The sequence below is a fragment of the Hippichthys cyanospilos genome, chromosome 9 (genome assembly GCF_059441005.1).
Source record: "Hippichthys cyanospilos isolate Australia breed blue-spotted pipefish chromosome 9, RoL_Hcya_1.0, whole genome shotgun sequence".
NCBI lineage: Eukaryota > Metazoa > Chordata > Actinopteri > Syngnathiformes > Syngnathidae > Hippichthys > Hippichthys cyanospilos.
In genome coordinates this window covers 9,776,084-9,802,591 of record NC_142377.1, presented here as the reverse complement: position 1 = coordinate 9,802,591, position 26,508 = coordinate 9,776,084, and the positions used below count along the sequence as shown (strand labels likewise).

Sequence of the window (26,508 nt, the reverse complement as noted above, 5' to 3'; positions counted from 1 at the left end):
CGATCTGGATTTTCTCTCCAGCAGATGCTGGAGGCATCTGCTCAAATGTCTTGATTTCGCTGTCTTCGTGTGATAACAGCCAGGACTGGCCACAGTTGAATGGGAAGCCATTTTGGACATATCCTTGGATTGGGTCAGATGATGCAGACACAGTAAAATGTCAGCGCAGAAACAAACAGTCTGGCCGTCTGCTCACTCCTCAGTGGGGTGGAAGCCATTCATGTGGTTGGAATTTTGAGTTTGCACACATTATGTGCATGTGTTTTCGCTTTTTTTTTTTTTGGTTTACATTTATAAATTTGCAGTTGTGTTTTGGGTTTGCGATTTTTGTTTTGCAATTGTGTTTCATCATTTCATTTGCAGTTGTGCTTCATCCTTTGTACTCTGCTTTTTTGGGGGATTTTTCCTCTGTTTGTTTTTGGTCTTTTGTAATGTTTTTTTTTCTTTGCGGTTTTTATTTTGCAGTTGTGCGTCGTTCTTTGTATTGTTTATTTGCTTTTGCGTTTGTGATTTTTCTTGTGGTTGTTTTACTTGTTTTGTAATGTGCTTTTGCTTTTGTGTTATTTACGATTTTTGATTTGTAGAAGTCCTGTGTTTGTTAAGTGTTTTTGCTTATTTGTAATTTGTTATTTTCGGTTGTTTCATTCTTGGCAATGAGTTTTTCATTTTTTTTTACTTATTTTGTACAATTTTTTATTTGTGGTTGAAACTCGTTTCATCATGTGTAACGTGTTCTTGTTTTTTCTTTGCTATTCATTAGTTTGATTGTTATTTTTTATTCATCTTTTGTGTTGTGTCTTTTGTGATTTCTTCTAGCTCTTTTGTCTGCAATTTTTGTTGTTTTTACTTTTGTTTTTATTTGTTTTTGCACTTCAGGGCCACCTTTGTGGCCTTATGTGTTTACAATAATTTTTCATCAAGCAAAAAAAATAATACATTTTCAAATTGTATTCAAATACTAGCTATTCGGTTCAAATCTGCTGTATGATAAAACCAAAAACACTCAATAGCTGCATCCCTAATTTCATGTTTGTAAATGAGGAAACTGCATGGCTAAATATGCATAACTCCTCAATTACAATTCAAGTAACAGCATTCTCATCACCCAAGACCCAAAGGACCACCCGTTATTATTCTACCCCATGGCCGAATCCTGTCGTTGCCTGGTCCCGTCACCAATATGGTTATGATTAATCACCCAACCAGTAATCAGGCCGCCTCACTGGTCTTCCATGGGCTCCAGATGACTGTCTGGTGCACAGGGCACCAGACAATAAGATCCAGATGCGTGATCGATAGAGGACAGACAATGTTCGTAAGCTATGAGGCATTGTGGTTTCAAGTTACAGATATATGGGCCCATCCACTGTCCAGGTCTGTCTTGTGCCTGCGCGGGTGATTAATGGGACTTTACTGGTAGTCAGCGAGACTCAGACACACAGGAATAAATTGCGTCCAGAACATGCGAAGAAATTCTTGAATGCATATATTGGGTCATCAAATCGGGTTTTGCAAGTCACGGTGCAGCATAAATCCAATGGGAAAGTCAGCAAAACCCCAACATGATAAGGTTCTGCCGCTTTTTGATTTTCTCAAACCTAATGGCGCTATATGTGTCCGTGCCACTGACTCATTTTTGCCCATGGATCAGACAGCATAGGCCTGCTCCCTTACCGCACTCTATGTTATGGCTGCATGGTCATATGCTGAGCAGATGTGCTTTTATGGAATATCTGGGTGGCTCGCATCACAGCTTTTGATAAGCAAAGAATCACATCTGACTGCAATAAGCACAAATTTGAGTTTTTATTTGCAATGAATCTGCCTGTTTGGCATAATGTAATAAACAGTATGTTGTGGAGGGACCATCAGAAAGATTCATGATATACAACGATTGTTATAGCTAATAATTTGCTACATTAAAGAAAAATGCGTCTTTCCTTTTTAGAACAGATCCTCTTGTTGAAACATTACTGCCGTTTAAAATCTTGTGTAGCGTTCGCAATTAATTCATCAAACAGAGCACGTCCTTGTTAGGAATTAAATTTCAATGTAACTTTTTAAAAAGCGAAAAATTATTTCAGTTCACACAAAGTGACCTGAATTTGCCATCTGGAGTGGAAAAAAAAAAAAATCTGTCATCTGCGGTCAATCCTTGGCCAATTCAACATCCAAATGTAGAGAGCTTGCAGATTGATATTAGCAGACAGAGTCAATACTGATTCCACCATGTTAAAAACTGTGCCGATTTTCAGGGAATTGGTACGCATTTCAAAGCGTATTCACAATGAAAATATGAATTTTAAGAGCCCCTATGAGTTGACACACTCAGTTAAAAAGCATCTTTGACGTCTATAGACATCAATAGCATTGAATGAGGTAACTTTAACCTTGAACCAGAATTTAAAAATCACTTCACTCAATTCGCACACAAAAATCATTTTTTTTGCATCTGAACTCATGTGTGAGTTTTACACTGGACTTTCACCAACTAACCCTAAACATGTGGATCTTATTACATATATTACATGTTCGAAGGAAGAGGCAATTCATCCCACTGAACCAAACCAAATGTTTTGTCTGAAGCCTGGTGGGCAATCAAGTTTCATCATCATAGAACAATATTTTGACAGCATATTTAATCCTTGTGCAGTATTTTGACAATTTTTGGCTCATTTTCTTCCACATAATTGTCGCCGTATATTAGCCAAGGGATGGCACACTCCTGGTTGTGATAACCAAGTGGCCATGAGAAGTTGATCTTTGACATGTTGTCACCGTATAGGTGAAATTTCAGCTCCATTTTGTCTTCTTTCAAGCCTTTCCTTTGATGTGAAATGCCTTTGATGTCAAGATTAAAGCATTGGACAAAATAGCGCACAAGCGTTGAAACGTTCCTTTCAATAACAATACTGTATGTAGCAGCTCCACCTGGATTAATTTGAATAATTTGTCAAAGGCTTTGATCAAATTCTTATTTTGTGTCGAGTTCACACAAGCTTCACAAAATATTAATTTGAAGGTCAATGTAAAAAAAATGCAAAAGTGAAAGCCGTCCATAACCAGCCAATAATCACAATGTTCTTCAGCGTGCGTGATGAAGTTAATATTTGCACATATTTGTTAAGTTGAGAAGTGTAAAATAATTTCTCCTGTTCATTCAATTAGAAAGTCCCCTTATAATGTGTTGCTTCCGTGTGTGTGTGTGATATTTGTATGCGTTGCGGTTGACAGTGTTACTCGCTGTGGGTGTTTTGGCTGAGTGTATGTTTTGGCTTGTGTGCGGCCTCAGGCAGGGGGAAAGGAGGTAAGGGTCAGTATTGTGTTTTGGGGTCACTTTGAGGGTCTCGGATGGAATTACCAAGTCCCCTCACACATTCACACACATAGACCAGATTCTTAGTGGTTTTGCTTAAGTGTGACTATCACTGCACGGAAGCTATTCTTCGTGTTTGTTGTATCCGTCGCTTGGATGAGACTTCTATCGGGAGCCTGATGATGTGTGTGTTTGTGTGTGTGTGTACATACATGACTGTGTATGTGGATCTTGCCACCCATGATGAGACTATCCTTTTGAGAATCTGCCTCAGGCACACTTTTTATATGCATCTGTGTTTAGGGTGCCGGTCAGTCACAAGTCCTCAAAGCTTTGCTGTCTGTCTCGGCGCTACATGGTGGCCCCTTGCCATTCTTTGGATCCCCCAAATCTAGAAGAAAATTTAGAAATGTGTCATTTTTAAGACGTGTTAGTTTTCATATCAATTGCTGGTTTAAAGGTGCAGTGTGCAAAATGTATTGCCATCTAGTGGTGAAATAAGAGAATACAATGATTTCCAAACACTGCGCTGCCTCAAAGAGACCACCCTTTGAAAGGCTACTACCACTATATTCAGGAACTTCTACTTCGGGTATCGGGAGAAGAAAGACGGCAGCCTTCTGTAAGGTACAGCACCACCAATGTAATATAATTTGGTTAATATATAATTGATGAGATGTATCACAAGACAGAACATATATTTTTCAGTTTTCAAGAAATGCATACAGCTCCTGTTAGCTGTAGAGCATGCCCCCCCTCCCCCTTTTTATTTTTGCAGTATTTAGAAGCCATCTTTGTCTCATCTGCCAACAGTTGATCATCCTTTTCTTCAACTGGAAAACCAAACTGTCACGAAATGTTTTAGAGAGTAATCGGAGTATCCTGTATATTTAATGTAGAGCTGGAGAAATTGATAATTTAAGTATTCACTAAATCCTTTTTTTGTGAACAAAAATACAAACACAGAAGACCAAAGACCACATCAATTTTTTTCACCGAAATGACGTACCAACTTTTTAAAATATTTTGATAATTAACACTTTTAGTCAAATATATACCTAGATTTCCCCATACATTTTGGTCGAGACGAAGTGCTGTCAGAATCAACGTGTGCAGAGTAACTTACCTCTATTAAACTGCTTGCTTTTCAAAGGTAATCTGACTGCTTTCACCCCCTGATATAGAACGCTTAAGCACTGCTAGCGGGCTAATTTATGCCAGTCTGTGCTAAATACTGCCAACAAGAACGTACAGTAAAATTTCTTTCATGTTCCAACTAATTTGCTCTCAATTTGAAAATAAAATCATCTTGCTCCATTCTTGGCAATAGAATGAATTAAATTTGATATGCTGATACCTGCAACAACTCACAAATACCAATTTGAGGCCTGATGTTCTAGTAAATAAAACAATAAAACAATACTCAAGTGTGTGATGGGCATTGCTCTGGATATGTGTGAATTTTATTTTCGGAAAGCCTGACTGTAGATGATCACTCTGGCCACCCCTGTGTTTTACATGCAGAACCGATGAAGGTCTTTCGATATGGCTGCATTTGAGAGGGTCAGTAATGTTTTGGCACTGGCTGTGTTGAGACGTGCGATTTTATCTGTGCACTTATGTATTAGTGTGTTATGTGTGTGTGGTGTTTTGGGCCTGTAGGGTAGATTTAGGATGACTGATGTCTTCTGAGTGTTGCCGAGTGACGCCTGAGACACCTCGCAATGCGAACGGATATCACTCAATGCATCGTCAATACTGTCTCTGTCTTTTTCTTCTTCTCACACACACAAATGCACAAGTAATCACGTGCACGTGCAAAAAAACACAAATCAGATGAATCGGAAACAATGAGATTGGATGAGACAGCATGCAAGGGGGATGGGGGGGGGGGCATGCATGTCAGGTCGGAATGTGTGCGTTGGGCAGGTGAAAAATGAGGAAGCTGTTTTGTAGACAGAACGAGTGTAATTAGTACCACACACGCTGACACATCTTCCGACATTTGGAGAGGCCTGGGATCATGGACTTATTTCTGTTTGAAATTCAACACAAACTGTTTTAGTGTCACTTTGAGAAACATTGAAAAACCTTCATGCCATGAACAAAGTCCTCTTCCAAAATGATGCGTAAGGTAGTTTCTTCCTAATGTGCAAATGTGACCTGATTTGCAAACAAACTCATTTGGGTTGCCTGAAGTTATTTCAGGAGCTAATTTGACTTTCGAATTAAGAGCAAATAAATTGGAACACGATTTATTGCTAAGTTTGATTATATTCATTCATTTGCAAAACATATTTACACCATTTTGTTGTATACATTTTCACATTGTTATTAATGACCCCATTGTGCATATTAATGAGCAAATGTGATCATTTGTGATCAACCTCATTTGGGGTACATGTACCCCTGAGGGAACATGCAGGCACTTCGGTAATGATGTGAGATTTTGATAAATATAACTGGATGCTTTTTAAAGTCGTGACAGGAACTGTACATCTTTCCTTTCAAATTGAGTGCAAATTAATTGAAACATGGAACAACCTGTTGCTAAATTGGGTGATCATCACTCCTTTGCTACCCTTTGAATAGCTTTTAATAGCTTAGCTTTGTTGTGTATGACTGCGCATTTTAATTAATGACCTTTCCATTTCCCAGCAAACGAGGCAGAAAAAAAAACAAGTGATGTTACATGAGCTATCTTCTTGAATTTTCCATCTGCATTTACTTACAGTGACTAAGACATTCAGATGTAAACTTAGAAAGCCTGACATTTGAAAAGAATCCTGGCAAACACCATTACTTTATAGTACGTACTTGTAATAAATCTAACACTCTGGAACCTCTAAAAGCTAAATAGCCCTGAACTCATACAATCAGGAATTCTAGCAAAACATAATATGATACTAAAGTCGCACAAAAATTTGGGGTGTGAACCACCGGCATGCATGACACCACACGAGATGTCAGCGAATCTCGCTTGACCGAAGTTCAACTAAGATTGATGGCTGAAGTGTCCAAGTGTGTGTGTGTGTGTGTGTTTTTTCTTTTTCTTAAGCTTATAGCATTTTTTGTTTGCGTGTGGATTTTATGACAAAGAAGGACAGGCTTCACAAAGTGCTGAGAAGAGGAAAACAGAAATTACACCGAAACTGACTCACTTGACTCGTTGGAAGCATTTCGGGTGGTTTTGAAGTTTAAAATATTGCTCTTTCTGTACTCCCAGTGATTTTTTTCTCAAGTACTCCACAAACCAGCGCAAAGGATATAAATAAAAAATAAATAAAAGATTCAAAACTTTCATTTATTAACTGCAAATTTAGCAATAAGTTGCTTCATGTTCCTATTGGTTTGTTCTTAATCTGAAAAGAAAAACATACTGTTCCTGTTACAGCTTTATATTAGGGGTAAAACATATCACAAAGGAGTCACTATAACACAATTTTATAAAAAGTTCATTCATGTTCCAATTAATTTGTTCTTGAAAAGAAAAATGTACTGTTTGTTTCAGAATTAGATTAGGAATAAAATGTTTCCAAGGGAGCCACTATAACAGAATCTATCAATAAATTGCTTCACATTCCCATCGTTTTGCTCTTAATTTAAAAAAACCTAACCAGCGCAAAGTTGTATGTATAATGTTGTGCATTACTCCTCGTGAATTTTCTCAAGCACTCCCCTAACCAGCGCAAAGCAATTTGAAAGAAAACTGAAAAGACTCAAAACATTGATTTATCAATACAATTTACTAATAAGTTATTTCATGATTCAATGTATTTGCTCTTATTGTCAAAAGAAAAATGTACTGTGCCTACTACAGCATTATATTAGGCATAAAACATTTTACAAAGGTGTTACTACAACACAATTTCACAATAAACTGCTTCAACTTCCAATTAATTTGCTCTTAACTTGAGAGGAAAACTGTAGCGTTCCTGTCACAGCAGAAAATCTGGCATAAAACATTTTACTAAAGACCAACTCAATAAATCCCTTCATGTTCCAATTCATTTGTTCTTAAATTGAAAATAAAAAATGTACAGTTCCTGCCACAGCATTAAATTAGACTTGCTGATACCTGCAGGATCCCTGAAGTGCCTCGGCGTGCCCCCAGTAGCATACAATCCCCAATTTGAGAACCCGTATGCAGCAGTAGAGCGTTATAATCCAGAAATGACACATTATAATATTAGAGTGGGGGCAGGAAGTTAGCTAAAAGGCGATGCAAGGCAACTAATGAGTTACTGCTAAAACATGTGAAATGGTGTCGATGAATGAATTTGACTTGCGCGAGGTCACCGGCTTCTGACAATATGTGTGAGTGTACTTGGTGTGTGTCAGACTGTGCTATTGTGTCAACAATCCTCGGGCGTACAAAAAGCAGACAGATTGAATCAGAGTGAGAGAAAGAGACGGCGGAAGAGGTTACTAATTCTCAACAAATTGGCTCCTGTTCAGGACACGCAATCTTGCCGACGACAGACCCTCACGTGAGGAAGCTGACCTCGAATGGTCTTTTCTCCGGACTTTTATTTTTTTGCCTTTTCGGTGTTTCCCATTTGAATGTTCTTGTCTTTTCTTGAATCTAATTCAAGGACACGTTTCTGTTGGAGGTTTTCGCCTTATGAATTTGCAACCGGGCCGGGCCGGGTCGCAGTGATACTGCGGTGACACAGGCCTATTCAGCGGCAGACACCTGACACTGAGCCACTACGCTCTCACACAGATTAACACTGGCATATATCCATGGCTCACATATGATGCCTCCACTCTCTAACACACCACTTGACCACAGGTCCTCGCTTTCCCTCACTGCATGATTATTGTTTGTTGTTGAATTATACACGATGGAGTTTCAGCACATTGGCACATTTTTAAAAGAATTCTGACTTCTCAAAATTCTCACTTTAGAGCAAGAATTCTGAATTCTGACTTTAGTCACACTTGAGTGAGAATTGTTTTGAATGTCTTATTAAAGTTAGAATTTTCACTTTAAAGTGAGAATTCTGACTTTTTCCCAGTTTTCAAGTGAGATAAAGTGAGACTTCTTCTTTTAGATCTCATTTGCAAAATACTAATTTTCTGAATTTTTATCACACTTTAGTTCACTGTGTCTAAAGTGTGATTTAACTGAAACTTCTCATTTTGATTCTCATTCAGATTTTAAAGAGAATTCTGAAAAAGAAATGAGAATTCTACATTTTACATCTTCTCTGTCACCGACAATTTGTAAAATTCAAGTCAAGTCAGATTCAATTTCGATATTCAAGACATAGATCATGTATGGACGTCACCTTGTTTAAAGACAAAACCAACACAGTGCATGAATTTCACAGATACATCATAACAAAAGGTATGGACTTTTCTAAAGATGACGTTTTTTGCTCCTCATAATATAAATTATTAAGAAAGAAATGTTTCCTGTCTTATTTTACTTTTTTTGTTTGGTTTTATTGCCTACCTTATTATTTGCTCGATTATGAAATGTAGTCTGCTTGGGTAAGTGAACAGAAGGAGAATTTCATTGTGTGGTATTACTATGCATTTGACAATAAAACTGACACCATACGCGTGTCATTCGTTGACGACTGATCGCCATAAATTCTTGGCAGCACTGATTATCCTAGCAACATAATGCGATTATCCGTAGCCAGATCATCATGGACTGACAGGATGAGTCGTGTGTTTCTTGACATCAGCGGCGGAGCCCTCGCCAACTCACCCAACCCTCATGCTTCAATCGAACCCAGTTTATGAACCGCCGATTTAGGCCTTCAGATTCGAATCAGGCGGTGAATTTCAGTCTAGGAATATCTCTGTGCGGAATTTGCATGTTCTTACTTGCGTAAGTTGCCTTTGGGTACTCTGTCACCCGCTACCCTAGCAAGCGTTAAAAATGGATGAATATTTGTCCCAGACAGGTGAGACAGAAGGGAATTTCAGTTATTTGCGAAAACGCGATAACGTATTAAGATTTCACTGTCAAACGACGTTAGTGCGTCCCTTTGGAAATTTACGGAAAATATATGAGTGGATTCTCTCTGTGGCTCATCACTCTGTGTCTGTCTGTTACCACCTGAGTCCTCTGCCGAGATCTTATCTCTCAATCATTGCATGGAGCGCATTCCTGTTAACTACACACACACCTGCATGTTCAAGGCAAAACATCAAAATACGAGCACTCAAGTTACTCTCTCGTTAAGAACCTCTTTTCCAAAATTTACCATTTTTCAAGGTCTGTTTAGTGATGTGAAACACTTTCGGTGAAAGAGGACATCAAAATCTATAAACTCGCATAATTAATTGAAAGTGGGCAGCTGACACGTTTCACTCGAATAAAAGCTGTTTCTCCATGAGGTAAAACACGCACAAACACACACACGACCGAGTCAAATGACGTGAGTGATGAGTAGCCGAGCGTATTATGCTAATGGGGACTCCACCGAGCTACCTGAGACGAATTTGACCTGGGCTATCCAGACTAGCTGCGGTCCCTGCAGATTTACAGGGAAATGCCCTGAAGTTAAAACATAATCCGACCCTTCAGCACCTTATACTCTTGCAGGCACACACACACACACACACACACACACACACACACACACTTTTTTGGTTAGTTCATCTTAGAGAAAATAAACGTTTGCTCAGTGCGGCACCATTTTTTAGATTGTTGGTTCCTGTATTTTTCCTCTGGACTGCTATTGCTCAAGTGTATCATTTAAAAAGAGTATTTTTTTTTTAGATATTCTTCAACTAAGTTTTGGAATATCAGCTGAGACCTGTGAATTCAGGATGTTTGTGAATGAGGCTTGTGTGGTTACTCCGAATCAAAAGAAGCTAATGTCTCCACAAGTAATGTAGATTTTGATGGAATATGACAAGGTGCCTCTCTGGAATTTTACCAAGCTTTCACAGTGGTCCACATGAATATATTTTGCTCTATATTATCAAGATTTTCATATATGATCATCTGAACCGAGTGACATGCAGGAGCTTCACAAACGGCGAATCCATTTGCAGGCTGCGGTTATGGAATATTTTGGTATTCAGATATCAGACTGAAAATTCTATGGAATACTTGGGTATTCATATAAGAATAAGAAATAAAAATAATTTTGCTTGTTTAAAAAGAACAAATTTGAATACAGAAGACAATAAAACTCATTTACACTTAATAATAAATGTAGCATTTTCAGGCAATATTTTATTTGCATAACAGCATAGGAGCATATCATTTACTCTCTAAACCAAACGAAACTAAAATATGTGTTAAAGGTCGGCGTGTATTTTACTCATGCCCGGGCAGTACGGGGGCGGTGTAGGGGAGGCACGAAATGCTTCTGTCCCCATAGGTTTTCTTCGTCATATTTTTCTGCTCTGGTGTGAGAGCACAGAAAAAGCAAGGAAAGCCTAGAAATGGATCAATGAAAGAAAATAACTTTTGGGGATTGGTTAGGGAGAGAAATCAACTTTGCAATGTGGTTAAAAGCTCCAAAAAGTTGACTTTTCATGATAGGGTCCCTTAAACATTTATTTTGAAGATTGCTAAGTCATTTCATGATCTTGCTCGGATAAATACGAGGTGACCCAAGTATTCTGTTTGTCTGAGGTTGTATCTCCGTGGACAATCTGGACTAGCTCATCTCCACCAACTTTCATAGGAATCACCGTTATACGTCTTAGCTCAAGTTGGAAAAATGTGCCTGTGAGTCAGCTTCCCTTTTTACGGAACTCATAATGAAATGTTTAGTAGTTGTGTGTCTATCCTGGCAATTGAGTTTAATGATGAAAGATGTTGAGGCAGCCTGCATAAAAATCTGTCTTCTTTGTTTAGGCAAAACTGAAATAAGCTTTGGATAGTGATCCCATTTGGTTCCATTTGGACCGATAATGTGAAAACATTCTCTCATGTTGCTCTTTTTTTAAAAATCTTCCTTTCGTTTGAACTTGTTTCTAAAATACCATCGTTCGTAGACACAGGCGTAATTATACAATAAATAAACAAAAGTGCAATCAAAATATTTGACATGTTTACTACTGCAGCGTTTTTTTCTAGAACGCGAGAGATTCGTAAGGTGTTGAGCAGCTGCAAGGCATTTGTGTTACATTTCCAAAGTGCCAAAATTCAAGTGATGTTCGGTAAACAAAATCACATCTGCAGCAAATTAAGCAAGCTGGGGAATCTAATTGGATTGTGGTCAGCTACTGATGAGGAAAACTTTCTGCTTTTCCGTTCTGTCTTGAACTGGCCTCTGTCATGAAGTTTGACAATTATCTTGAGCTTTTCTTCACAATTTCCAGTATCACTCTCAATAAGTGTTGATGGAAATGGAAAGCTGTGGTGGTTCACTGCATTAGATCTAAATCTGACAGCAGCTGATTAAAAAAAGCAATATTAACATTGATAACGTCTTCCAACGGTGAGGTGAAAAATCCAGATGAAAAAATAAAAGCCTCGCTACAGCTTGGCTTTAGCAACAGGTGCTTCCACTAACAAGCTATTTTACCTGCTGATTAAGTAGAAACACTTGTGTGTGGCACAAGCCAGTGTGCTGTTTTGACTTTCATTCATGGGTTTATTGAAAGTGGCAAATATTTGATTTTTGAAATATTTACGCTGCATTAAAGGATTTGAAAAATGTTGGGATATGTTAAAGTGTATTTTGTTTAGTGTTTATGTACCGCTTTTCCTGACGCAATTTGTTATTCATAAATGCAGTCGATCTAGTCTCTCTCAACTGATCTGCCGTTGGACTCTCATTTTAATGTTTACAAATTTTGAAGCAAATTTGGTCAAAATGTGTAAAATGAATTTGCACCTTGCCGTTTGTTCTTATTTTGCAAACATTTAAAGAGGATGAATGTGCGATTATGTCATCTAAGAGTGTCTCTCTGCCAAATGATACTTGGCTAACTCAACTAAAATAATCACAGGCAGATTTTTGATTGTTTTTTTTAAACATATATTTGATTTAAATAATAAATCCTCTTAAGCGTTCCTTCACATCTGTATTAATCTGTTTTGTGGGTCTGTATTTGTCTGTATTTGGTACACGCAGCATCCACTTCAACCTGTTGAGCCTGGAAGGGGGCTCCTCCTACCTGTGGTCCCTTCTGAAGGTTTCTCATTTTCCCCAAATTGGGTTTTTGAGTTTTTCCTTCCCCTTCTGGGAGCTTTGAGCAGGAGATGCTGTTGTGTACCTACAGTATAACGAAAAGGTGTCTCTGTACGACTTCTTTTTTCAAAGGAAGTCTCCACATGACCTCTTTTCACCTGTGAAGCCCTTTGAGACTTCGGTGATTCAGGGCTATACAAATAAAATTGGACTGATTGATTGAAGCGTTAAATTAACACACACTTTTCGAGTATGTGTTAACTGAACGCTTACCGTTTTTTTGCCTGCAACCTAATCACATTGAACAAAGATACAGAATGTACAGATGAGTGCACACTAGCCAGTAGCCATAGTCCATAGTGTGTATAAGTCCAGACACACACTGAAGAGATCCAGCTGGGCAATAAAGGAAAGGACAGGGGAGGAGATAAGATACAGCTGGAGCCGAACACTTAGCACAAGGTCTGACCCATCAAAGTCTTATCACTTTACAAAGTGTAATGTGCCGCTAAATTTAAGATAACGACGCCGTTGGGACACATGTAGAGGAAAAACGAAAATAATTCACAAGCTAATTAAATCAATACATTTTATACTTACGTTTTTGTGTGTATGTAACCTTGACCCACAATTTACTCCAGTTCAGCTCCATGCACCTGAACAAGAGTAGAGGAAGATGTTCATTATTAATGGTAAAAACAAATCAAGAGGAATGTGAAGTTATTTTTTTTCCCATTGTATTGTATTTGCCGTAGCATCTTTGTTTTTAGGGCCCTATTTGTTTAATGATCAGCGCAAGTCTAGCACAAAATGCAGTCTCACTTTGCAAAAACGATTTCTTTCTTTTAGTATTCTCGTAGATGACTGCCGTTTGGAATAGGCGTTTGCCGCATGTTAGCTATATCTGACAGTTCGGGGACACAGAATTCCTGAAGCATACGGAGGTAATTATCGCCATTGACATTTACAGTGTCCTTCCCCATCACGGAAGAAGAATGGGCCAGTTACGTCACCTCAGCAGAAGGAGCTAGCACAACAGAAAATTGGACTTTGAGTTAGCTTATAGACCCCATGTAGCCAGAAGAAATGTTCTACATGTGTATTCAATTAGTATACCGTACTCATAGTATCCAGAGAAAATTAAATAATTGTGTCTGAAAAATATGATGATTTGTTACAGGCCTTAGCTGATTTAAAAAGATCTAACAAGATTTGCCTCATCAAGCTCATATAAGATAGATGAATTTAACATATTCTTGTCTGCACAAAGGTACTCGACACCTAACAGTCTACCGCTAAAGTATAGTTCTTAAATGTGTTCACAATACACACTGAGCATCGGTTTCATTAAATAGTAAATTGTTTGCTACAACGACACAAGGAATAATGTAGAGTTTATAGTCCACGCCAATTAAACTGTATGAAACGTTAAATATTCCAAACAAAGGTTCTGATTGACAGCACAAATGTTTTGATGTCAACAGCATATAATGGAAGGTCAAATATCCCTCTGGGGTTTACTGATATGAGATTGTTTGGATAAGTCAGATGTCAGATGTTAAAATGTTGTCAAGTCTTGTCGTCATTCGGGGAAATGCTGATGTTGCAGATCAAACTATCAGCATGGAACAGCTTAGAAGCAAGCTTTTCGTTTGCTCCTACGCACAAGTGCTTGTACAAAATATACTGTAAGTAGACAGAGCCCACACAATCACACACACAAGGGAGGAATGGACAGCAAATTCCATGTTTTTTTTTCACATTGATGTTTCTACTCAACTGTCATATCCCTACTAAAGTAGGAAATTTGAATTGAAGTATAAAAGGGAGTGAGCTCATAACAGGATTGCAATTTTCAATAGTAAGAACTGATTGGTGCTATTTGCCCACGGTGTTTATGGTAATACAGTATTAAGATTGAGTTGTGTAAAACCCAAACTTTCTCCAATAAAACAACCCAAACCGTCACCCTGATCCTAACTAACCATAAGCACGGTAAGGAACTAATGCTAATCTGTTAGTTAATGGTTAATTTAATTCAAGTTCATTTAGCCAGATTTAACAGCTGTGTTAGCACCCTCTCTTAGTAAAGGTTTGATACATTTTTTGACACCTTTGTGTCAAAACCATCTCTGTAAATTGAAATCTTTGTTCGCCCGCTTCATATTCTGTGTAGCAGATGGAGAATTGTGCAATATCGATATGGAACTTTCTGGCTACCATCTTGTCACTTCCGGTAGCCCTAGCAGTGGAATTGGCGGAACTGCACCTGCAATGCCTCAAACTGTTAGGTTCAGAAACAGCCTGAATGCACAATTAAAATTTTCTTTTGAATCAAACTAAGGTTGACAAATTTCTAGAAGTGAAAAAAAATCGTTTTTCTTTATTTGTCTTCTCAAGTTTTGTATCCATCTTCCTCTCCCTGTGTCTTTACCCAACATCCTTATTCTCCTTTCCAGCATATTTAAATCTGCGCTCTTCAGTATTTCATTTCAGTTCATTTTCAGTGGTGTTGACAGGTGGACGAAGTGGGCAATGAATTCTGTGTTTATGTATGCATATTCAGGTAAATGCTTGTATGAGTACGGTGATGATATGACGGATCAGGTAGAGAAGAAAAATCAAAATGAACATTTTGTAACTAAGTATTCATCAAAGATGATAATGAGCCAGACGAATGCTGTGCGCAATACAAAAGTGTGTATGTTTCATTGCTCTGGATTACTACGATTGAGTCCCCCCGGATTTCCGAGCACTGTGGGAAAACCACAGCATGAGTGTGTCTGTGAGCATGTGTGTATTTCTGTGGGTTTTAACTCTGTGAGAAAGGTGTGCTTGTGCGGAAGAAGCAGACTGGTTCAAGACCAGGGCACAATACATCCTTTTCTCTGTCATGCAGGTCCATGGAGTCATATTAAACTCAATCACCGTACCGTGGTGTTCTTTACACATGCAGGAATCTACACCTGTTTGTGTATAGCCTGCCTGATTATGATGATTTCAAATGTCTTATACTTTATCTGAAAGTTGTTGAAAAGAAAAAAAAATGAAAATCAGAGAGGAATGTCAAAATGGGATTAGTAACATTAACAGAAGCTTACATACACAGGCTGACATTTGTGTTTGGCGCTAATAAGGGAGACTGTGCTCTTGCGGATGATATATAAATTCATGGTACGTTCCTATTGGTTTGCTGTCAGTGCCCATCGCAGCAGAAATAGATCAAAACGCTATGAGATGATTTGCATTGCTTGATTGTCTGTTTCTCGAGCAATAAGTCTTTGTCATGTCTTGTCTCAACACTGTGTTAGGTAAACAGGCCTCTTGGGTTGGCCAGGTAAACAACAAACAATCCTATTCATTTTCACTGCCGTTTGCTGCCGCCCATAAATGATTTGTTTGAACGGGGTTCGCTGATGGATTACTTGCAGCAAATACAGTTACTTCCTTCTTTAAGCAAAGATGGACCCAAAGTTTGGGAATCCGTCCCAAACTTACACAGAAACTGCCAAAATGGAAAATAAAAGCAGATGCATAGAAGCACCGTAAACAGGTCATCAGCGGAACGGGAACCAAATGCAAGAGTTTGCCTGGTACGACTGTTAACAGTTTTTCAATCGTAGATATGATCTTTATAGGTATATCTGTTGCTTAAGTTCCACTGAGCTCCTGCTAATAAGGCTGAGTGAGAGCAGTGTTTAAAAAAGAGGGAGAGTAATGGTCCACTACTCATTTGATTTACGGCCTCCCTAATGAGTCTCTCTCCCTTGTGTTTGTGTCTTTGCATATCACCAGAATAATAAATGATTTCACTCAAGTTACTCCTTAAGTTTCAGCTATTTCTTTGACTGACAACCACACTAACACTGAAGTTACACAGAAATTGCAAGAGAAAGTTTTGCTTGACACGCATGAGCTTAATGGGGTACGGTTACCATGGTTACACTCTCATTTTATTCATCTGTCTGTCAATGTTGTTATCCTCACTAAATCACTGAACTTGGAACTCCTAAGCATTAAAGTGTAACCTGTGGTGCTATGAGAGAATGTTTAGAAGGAAAAACTGCATCCAAATGCATTTTAGGTTTTGCTGGTAGTATTAAAGCAAGCTTAATATAGCTCGGGGAAAGTATTTGTCGAGACAAAATGCACGCAGCTATACTTGCAGCCAGGAGACGAAGGCATGACACAGCATTGTCGGCAGCTGGTCTTTGCTGCCATTGTCCCCCATTCAATGGGGATTTATTTGTCAGATTCTGACGAATCTGAGTCAGTCTTGCAATATTCCAGAGTCAATCTTTACTAAAGGTCCTACAATCCATCAGTGTCGACTGGGAAATTATGAGACTGGCTCAGATTTGTCAAAATCTGACCAAGAAAATGACACGCATTGAATGGGAGAAAATGGAGGGGAAGACAGGCTGTCAACTATGCTTTGTAATGTCTCCACCCCCTCCTAACAAGTATGGCTGTGCACGCCGTCTCAGCAAATAGGTTCCCCAAACTATTATAAGCTTGCTGTAATGCAACCAACAAACCCCTCCCAAATGTGCTTGGATACCATTTTTCTTGATACATCATAGATATTTTTGCTTCCCTGCACCACAGGTACACTTTAAGTATTTCCAAACGGTATTTCAGAAAACAACTGAGAATCCTCCACTGAAAATAGAGTCCACTACCAGCGTGTGTGTGTGTGTGGGTCTATATGTGTGTGTGTGTGGGTCTATATGTGTGTGTAAGCTGTTTAGCTTGGCTTCTGTGTCTTGTATGTCATGCCAGCCAAAAAAGACACCGAGAGCGACCTTACACCGCACATGCTGAATGTGCGGCAGCTGCCTCTCAACGGCCTTTTGCTGAATGGCCCGAAAACCTCGTGGAGCCCACGTAGTGACCTGACTCACCCTGCAACACTTGTCTTGCATAATATTTTCCCTCTTCCCGGAGTTGTTGTGCTAGCTTCCTCAAACCTGTTTTATCTTTTTGTTTCCTATAATTTTGCAGCAGTGCGGTAACCGCTATGACAAATGGAAAAAAAATGATGTGGTAGCTTTATTGCCACTTTCTAATTTTATTAGGGAAATACGGCTCTCTTTAAATAAATACAAATCTTGGGTAGGCTTTTACTGGGGATGATGCAGTCCCCTGCGATTTTGTAATAAATGCCGGGGTGTTGTCTGATTTTTGACAGATGTTAGTCTAACCATGTTCACTCAAGCTCCATATCAGTATATTAAGATTGGTACATTCTGTAAATGTATCAGATGTGCTGGGAACCCCTTCTTAATACACTCAAATGAGCACAACCCAACAGTATTTCTATCCTTTACAGTACATCCACTAATCAGGATGATTTATAGAGTGCATGTACTCATGTGGAGATGGATCTGTTTGAAGAGAAATCTAAGGTATGCGGCTCAAGTCCTGTGTCATAAATTCTCGGTGTGACTTTTAAGCTTTAGGACCTCACACTAAGGAGGGCATAAGAAACCCGTGTCAGAAATACATTCACTATACATTTTGGATCTATCTATCTATCTATCTATCTATCTATCTATCTATCTATCTATCTATCTATCTATCTATCTATCTATCTATCTATCTATCTATCTATCTATCTATCTATCTATCTATCTATCTATCTATTTATCTATCTATCTATCTATCTATCGTAGCTAGCGTCCTTATACATTCACATCCTTGATTCCTCATATTATGGTGGTTCTCTTAAAGCACTGACTCCAGTCTCAGGTCACCCCATGTTGCCTTAAACTCCTGCATAGGTTTTACTTCAGAATCCTCTCAAGGCTGTGGTTATCTGTCAATCGGCTTCACTGCTGTTACAGTCTTGCGTGGGTTTTCTATAAGGTTAACATGCAAGCTAGAAGTAGGTCAAATGTGCCTGTGTTGAAATACCCTGGCCCCTGCCAGGCTAGCTCATTAAAACTGGTCTAGAACCACCATTGCCAAGATAGACAGCATCCCAACGCTATAATATTTGGGTTGTGTATCCAGACCGATGGCTTTAACTGGCAAGTTTATACAGTCACAGACTACTTGTTAATGCCTAATTTTTAATGTGGAGAACAAATCACAAATTCTTTGGTGCTGAACCAGTCAGGTTAGGTCTTGCTTAAAGCCACAATTTGACTTTAGAACAGAAAATCGTATTAACCACCTTCTTCTTGGATACTTTGGATATTTTTTTTTTTTTTTTGCACAGGATGCTTATTGACGTAGAAAAAAAAAAAGATCTCCAACAGACAGTACCACCATTGCATATATTGTAGTTCAGTTGTAGTCTAAAATGTCACTGCTGAAAAAACACAGACATTGTCGGACATTGGCATAGTAAGAAAATATTCTCCCAACCTCTGACAACCAACATAAGAGCCAACGTTCAACATTTGGCCATATAAAACAAAAAGTTGTGATCCACTAGAAATAAATCAATTTAGACATATGCCCCGTTCTTATTATAACACTATTACACTATTATAATTTTATAACACTGTATTATAGGACACAGTTTTAATGAATGGATCTATTTTTGGAAATTTCCATACAGGGTTATAAGGTGCATTCTCAATGAATGGGTGTAGTTTTTGAGATCTCTATATGCATCGTGTTAGAAGGTACATTACTGCATATTGGAGGAAATAAACCAGTTCACCAAATAATGCAAACATTATTATTATTATATATATATATATATATATATATATATATATATATATATATATATATATATATATATATATATATATATATATATATATGTAATCATTTTTAGATAGATGTAAAGCACCATATTTTATATAAACTATAAGGTAAAAGAAAATAGGAATACATTTAACTATAGATAAACCCAAAAGCCGACATCCATACACAGGTTGCAATTGCTTATAGAGTGCACTTTCAATTTTTGAGACAACTTTTTAAAAGTTTGCCTTAGAATGAAAAATACGGTCCCTTTTCAAATTCCTACTCGTACCTCCATCCGTCATGTTCTCTTTACATTTTCTTTTTTTCCCATCAATTGCCACCTCCATTGCCTTCCTCTAAAATAAACTGACTAACCCATCTTGTGAAACTCAATCCTCCATAGCACAACACTGAGAGAAGTACACCTCATAAAAGCCCTTGGGGCTTTACTCACTTCAAACACAGGCAACGATTAAAAGGTCATGTCTGTTTACTTACAAGCCTCTCTGTAGCTCTTTAAGTTCCTAACACTTCCTAATTCAATTACCCCGGGAAGCTGTAGTCAAGTCTGAATTTTCATAAAAAACGCGGCGTGCAAAATCCCACAAAGTGACAGAAACATTACATGCTGAGAGATAACTTAGAGGGACTGATTTTAGTTGTGGTTTCTTGTTAATAATTAAAAATGTGAAGGATTGACAAGGGCGTGTTTGCTTTTTCAGGGACATATCAACGCAGAATCAAAGACCATAGAAATATGATGCGGACAAAAATGGCTACCCAAAGGCTCTCTACAGAAGGACTTAGCTTTATGGTTAACAAAATGTAATTGTTCTAGTTGGTGGAGCGATGCTAGTATGGTTATTGAGCACTGCCCAGATGCCCTTGAGCAATGCCTCTAGGAATAATAATGCCATAGCCAATCACTCTGTGGCTGTCCTGAAGGGACATGAATCTGGTGAATTTCATTAAGCTGTTACATGTGATTGAAGAAGTGAAGAATACTCCCCCCAATGAATGTTGTACATGGGAAGGGGTTTAGCCCTAAAGCCAACGAAAGCATGTCACCTGTACTCCCACATTGGGAGTCTCACTTGTGAACGTAGCAGCGGTTGGTCCTCAAATTAGTACAATTTATCGCCTTAGTCCACACAAATGGTTCAGAGTGTACCTTGAAGGGTATAAACAGATTCCTTGGCCACATTTCCATCGGGCATTACTCTCGGTTTAAACAGAAAACTCTATCATCCTTCTTTTGTTTCCACTATGTGTTGTTTATGTGCGACGGCAACTGCTCAATCAGCCCTACTATATAAGGTGCGTGTACAAAGTGTAAATTATTTCTATTTGATTAATTTAACAAAACAGAGAAAGACATCCACCATTGTATGTTTTCTATAATACACGGTACATTGGTAGTAGTATAATTACAGAGAAAAGAGCAAAAGCTGGGATATGATTCCATTCAAACTTCAAAAAGGTGTTGCGGACATGCTAATCACTGCATCACCATGCGTTTCATTTTAATGTTTAGACTAAAAAGAGGTAGGCACTCTGAAAAATAAATAGAACTGTACTTTGAATAACAAAAGGGAACATTTGAACAAGGCTCTGAGTGTCCTAATGGAGTGTGTGCTCAGACCAGAGTGGGCTCTAATGTTCTCGGTTTTTGTGAAATAATACCCCCCCAATTTAATTTTGCTCCAGAGAGACTTATACTCAAATCCTATCTATAATAAAAATAATATTAATACTCAAATATTAGTGAATTCATTGTAATATAATGTATATATGTACACACACACACACAGGTAGGTATATATATATATATATATATATATATATATATATATATATATATATATATATATATTTTATTGTCAGCCCTTAGTGTGTGTGTGTTGTCAAAATCATAGATGATATATTCTAATTTATACCCATATTTCCCTTTAAAATGATATATATGGGGGTAGCTCAAAAGTTGCCGAATTGAATGTTGCCGAGCTGAAGTCCTTAGTTTTGAGAAAAACGTCTTTAAAGTTTTGGCGCATTCATCTTTCAGTGGTGCACATCATCTACTAATCCTTTATTATAATATACTTGAATTATATTACACAACTACTATCATTATACCATTTGAACCTTTTGACTGCTGAGAGATTAAAGTTGAAACCTTAAGGAGGTTGTTTTTTGTAGAAATCCCAAAATGGACATATATATGAACACAGAACACCTGAAATGCTGAGCAAAAGAATGCGCCGACTTCTTCAGAACACGTAGTCCATACCTTCTAACATGTATCTCTATTTCTAGTCTTATTTTTCTAGTACATATGGCCACCTCACAGTAGATATTAAATATACTGTCTAGTAGATTTAATGAAAAACCTGTTTGAGAGTTGGGCGGGCTAGGGCAGAGAACTCTCCATATTCAAGCAGTCCTTTGTCGTACGGCAACACCAAGCCCAGATTTAGTGGTGGGTTGCGGCTAGCATACACAGCTCCAATAGCCCACAACAGCTGAGAAAACACTGCTCATATGTAGCTCGGTGGGATGCTTGTATGGTTCGTATTAGCATAGCTGCTGTTTATGCTGTGCAGTAATACAGCAATTGAGCACCCACGCACACGTGAAACCTGCTGCGTATCCAGCGTTTAACCGTGTAGTTGACTTTCGACTCCTCGCATCTGCGGTGGCCACAAGTCACTTGCGTGACTCGTTTGGTCCAGTTTTGATGGCGGATGACCTTCCTGCCCGTTTCATCCCAGCTTGAGAGCTGCACTGTGGAGGGCCGCTTTCTGGGTGCTGCGGCATCGAACCTGCGCCACTTCTCCACCAGCGCATATCCTGTGTTTAACAATACTAAAGCCAAACCAAAATTATTTGGCCCTGCATGCGAGTGAAACCACAGGCTGTTAACCCCAAGGTACACACGAACACACGCTCACATGCTGGTCGACAGTTTCGTAATAAGGAACACGTTGTAGATGGGACACAGGGCAGCAAAATGATATTTGTGATGATGAGTGATACTGGTGTTTCTCGCTGACCTTATTGTAGTTATTGTTATTCGTTGTTTCTATCTGAGGTATCGATGTGGAAGTATTTCCCAGCTGGCTGTTGCGTTCTGATTTGTATCCATGCATTCACACAGAAGGGCGCGGTGCAACAGTGACGCAATATTCCCGGCCTTAAAATGCTGTTTAAAGAGACTAAAGAGAGGGACAGAAAAAGGCTGGTTTGTCATTAGTCTCTTCCCACTCATACCCATATATTTAAAGATTATCTGCTAAACAAATTATGCACTGTATTAAAGTCAATATTTGCATTGGCCTGGATAGTATTAGCCTTTCAAGCTGTTTATAACAGCATAGGCAGAAATTGATGACAGTGCAAAAATGGTAACGAAAGGGGAAAACATTTGGGTATATACGAAATACGGTATGGAGAATCCTAACCCTTTTGTCAGCATCGATCTCATTCCGTCGTTGTATTTAGCAGTGGTCAGTAACTTCAACACTTGTATTTACTGATCAGCTTCCTCAGTCGCTTATGTTTTCTTGTCCAAGTGTCCCATGTTGCCTCGTTAGTTGCTTGTAGTTAAACACAGTGGATATTTTTTCTGAACAAAAAGGCACATTTGAGTAACCGTCGTTAATCAAAAAGTGATCAGTAGGAACAGCAACTGTGTCAATTGAGTTGTTAAACTGCCTTTAAAATGTTATCCATCAGGTCTCGCCAGCTCAAACGGGGCAGTTGAATGCTGCTAGCTGCTAATGCTGCTAGCATTGAATGCAGCTTGCTGTTACCAGGGCTGCTAGCTGCTAACATTTGAGCCGCAGCTAATTGGTTACACAGTATAATACACTGAACCTACAGGATCTGTACATTGAGATTGCACCTTGTTTTTGAAAGAAGCAAAGCATTTATGACTTAGTTGGGTAACTAGAAGTGGGCATTTTATAATTCTTTTGATGGTCGGTCATTCATCATTTGTCAGTGACCTGGGGCCCCCATCGTTCACTGAACTTCATTCTGAAACAAACTGTAATTATCGTCTGTAGGTTTATGGTTTTAGTTTACCCACATTTTAACAGTTTTTGCTGGTCCATCATTCGTCGTTTATTGACCAAATGGGCTTCCATTAGTAACGGACAAGAACTGTTCATCTGTGTCTGACGGACTGCTCACCTTCGCTGGTGAATAAACGAATTCCTTGAAGGAAAGTGAGTTTTCCTCCAATGCTTTTTTTTTTCTGTTGTTCGTCGGCAAAACTTGCTTTCGTCAGTGACGGAACAACAAACAGTAATTTAAGAGTATTTTCAGTCGCTATTTCCTTTATTTTGGTGGAAATTACAGTAATTACTGGCTCTATTTTTTTTTTTAACTTCCCTACGCTGTCAGCATACAAAGTTGTTTCTTGGCACAGGGGGACTTGGTTAAACTGCCTCCTATTATGGAGATGCGCCCCAGTTTTGGGAAAAAAAAAAACTGAGCTAATCGACACATGTCCTGATCTGAGATCATAAGTCAAGTCGGGAAAAAGCTGCCTTAGTCCCAATAGAATCATAAACATACCGAATATAGGAATTACACGTTGTGCTCAACACGGACATTCACTCAGCGAGCTAGATGAGGTCAAAGCTGAGTGGTTCATTCATGAGGAGGTCCTGAGGGAGATGGGTTGTGCCCTGCGTCCTCATAAAGGAGGATTTATAGAGTGTCCTGCAGCGCGTCTCACCTTCTGACAGCTCATGACCTGTTTTACACATCTATCTCTGTCTCAACTCTAAACAACCAACACATGGCCTTGCCACAAGAGCTTATAATTACTCGCATTTCTGATACTTAATTGATTGAAGACTGTTGGTTTGTTTGCAGGCTAAAATGTCAGTGTCAATGAGTGTCTTTATGTCAGTCCTTGTGATTGACCTGTGATTAGTACCTGGGTGTTCGTGTAATGTTTCAGATCCATGTGGTGAAGTAGAAAATTCAAAAGGCCAAGATCATTCCAAAAATTCATTTACTGGGTTCAGCTTGCTAAAAGTTATGGTATTTTACAAGCCATTGGACGCACCGCGTTATGAGGCACAATATTAACAAAAGGACCTATTTTGAAATATTTTCATAGATTAGGAGATCTGCGTGCTAAAGACGTAAAGGCAGGTCAATAGTTTATTCTAATTGCCCTCTTACTGTTTTTATTGCCTATTTTATTATTTGCTCTATTGTCTGGAAGTCTGCTTGGGGAAGGGAACAGAATAAGAATTTCATTGTGTAGTGTTACTATGCACATGGCAAGAAAACTCTTGAATCTAATTCTACCATGTTTAATTGATGTATTTAGCGCTTATTATGCTAGGTCCATACAGGATAGGAAATATTAGGTAGTACCGTGTCACACTGGCTTTTTTTTTTTTTTTGGTCATGCAACTACACAGTTAGAAGAGCAGTTCTTGTAACAGAGGAAAAAATGTGAATATTCAATTGAGTCAAGTCAATTGACTGGTGGATGTGTTATAAAATTAGCTATTCAATAATCCTAAGCACATAAACAGATCCAGAAAGTCTAAGAAAATCGCGAATAAAACAGCTTCAAAAATTGTCATTGCAAGTTTAGAAAAGTACAGTAAGTACAAGTATAAAATAACTTTGGATGTTATATAAGTGCATATAGTACTCGTGTGTCCATTAAAAGGTGCTATGCGAATCTAAATGATTATTATTATCAAGATGATTATCTGGCAACCATTCTCAATAAATTCCTTGTTGAGCCAGTGAGTTATGCTAATCAAGACTGAAAGCTTTGCAGAGGTCCGGCCAACTTTTTAATTGACTCAATCTTTCTCAAGCCAAACGTCTGCAATTACTCAAACATTATTGCTCTGCAAAGCACTGCTCATGAATCACATTATGGAGTGATTCATGAGCAATTTAGTTTGACATTTACACAGACATGATATTTCAGTCTATATGTCAATGCAATAAACAAAAATGTTATGAAAACATTTTGAAATATGACAAGGTAACCACACAAACACTATTTTCTATATTATTACTCCTAAATATGTTCACAGGTGATCTGGAGTCTTTCCCAGATGCCTTTGGGTGTCAATCTATACTATAAGTCACATTGACATATCCACAATGTGGACATTAAAATGTATTACTTTTTTTTTGCAATAATTTGCTAAATAGGTTGTCATATCAGAAATGTTTCTCCACATCCACACACAGATCTTGAAATTAGAGAGCAATTTCCAGTTAAAACATGCCTATTTTCATGTTTATAGTTAAAATGCAGTACTGCGTGATATGTTGAACATTGGGCACTACCGCCAAACACAGCCCGGATTTAAAACCACTCGAGAAAATAAATAAAGTTGGAAAGCCCATACTGCTCTCACAGTTATCACGCTCATCAGATGCTCGATGATTTCTCGCAAGACACATGGCACACACAGCCCTCATGTTGACTATTGCCTTACTGTAAACTGCAAGGGAAAAGTAAAAGCGAGCAAAAGCCCGCATGTGCAACTTAAGCATACTTCAGCCTTAAGCCCTAAATTCAACTCATTCAATCTCAAAGACATATTTTGACATTTTATGAGTCCAGAGATTGAATCGCAGGTACTTACAGTATGTACATTTTTTTTTCAAGTGTTAGGCTATAGTAACAGCACTAAAGTACTAAAGTGCACCTAAAGTAATTGCCTAAAGTTATTAATTCTTAGTACTTGATTACTAATCAATACTTTCACACTTAGTTACGTACTCCATTAATCTATTTTCATCCTTAAGGACTTCATTTCCTAAAGTACTTTAGTAAATTACCTTTAGTACATATTACGTAAAGTCGTACAAAACTCACCATGTTTAGAATCTCCTTCAGACAAACGCTTAAAAAACTTCACTCACATCTCCCATCAAAATTTAAAGACGGTAGCGTCCTATAAAGTTGATCATAATGCATACTCCTTTGTGTGTAAATTAGATTTCTCCACTTGTCCTTAAAACATGAAAGCTTTGTTCGACCCATATCAACTGCAATGGCAAATGTTTTGAAAATATGTCATTTGTTTGAAAATAAATAGAGTAGAGATGAAAGCGAGATAGTTCCACTACCGTCAGAAGGTGAGATGAAGAAAAAGGCTTGATAGGACCTAATATATATATATATATATATATATATATATATATATATATATATATATATATATATATATATATATATAAAACTAATTTGAAATGGCAAATCATCTTATATTTCCCAAACGAAATCAAATCGTTACATTTTAAAATCCACCATTCCTGAATCACGACACACACCTTGTATTGATATGCATCTCGAATGGTCTTTTATGAGATATA

At 38.2% G+C, this 26,508-nt stretch overlaps 1 long non-coding RNA gene across 1 annotated transcript; it reads right to left on the bottom strand.

The window, feature by feature from the left end:
- Nucleotides 1-1,894: 1,894 nt before the first annotated feature.
- LOC148418766 (uncharacterized) lies at nt 1,895-26,109 on the bottom strand. The gene is made up of 3 exons (XR_015866665.1): nt 26,009-26,109; nt 13,033-13,088; nt 1,895-3,707 (listed from the first exon to the last, which is right to left on the bottom strand). It is a non-coding gene; the product is annotated as an uncharacterized LOC148418766 (long non-coding RNA).
- Nucleotides 26,110-26,508: the final 399 nt, after the last annotated feature.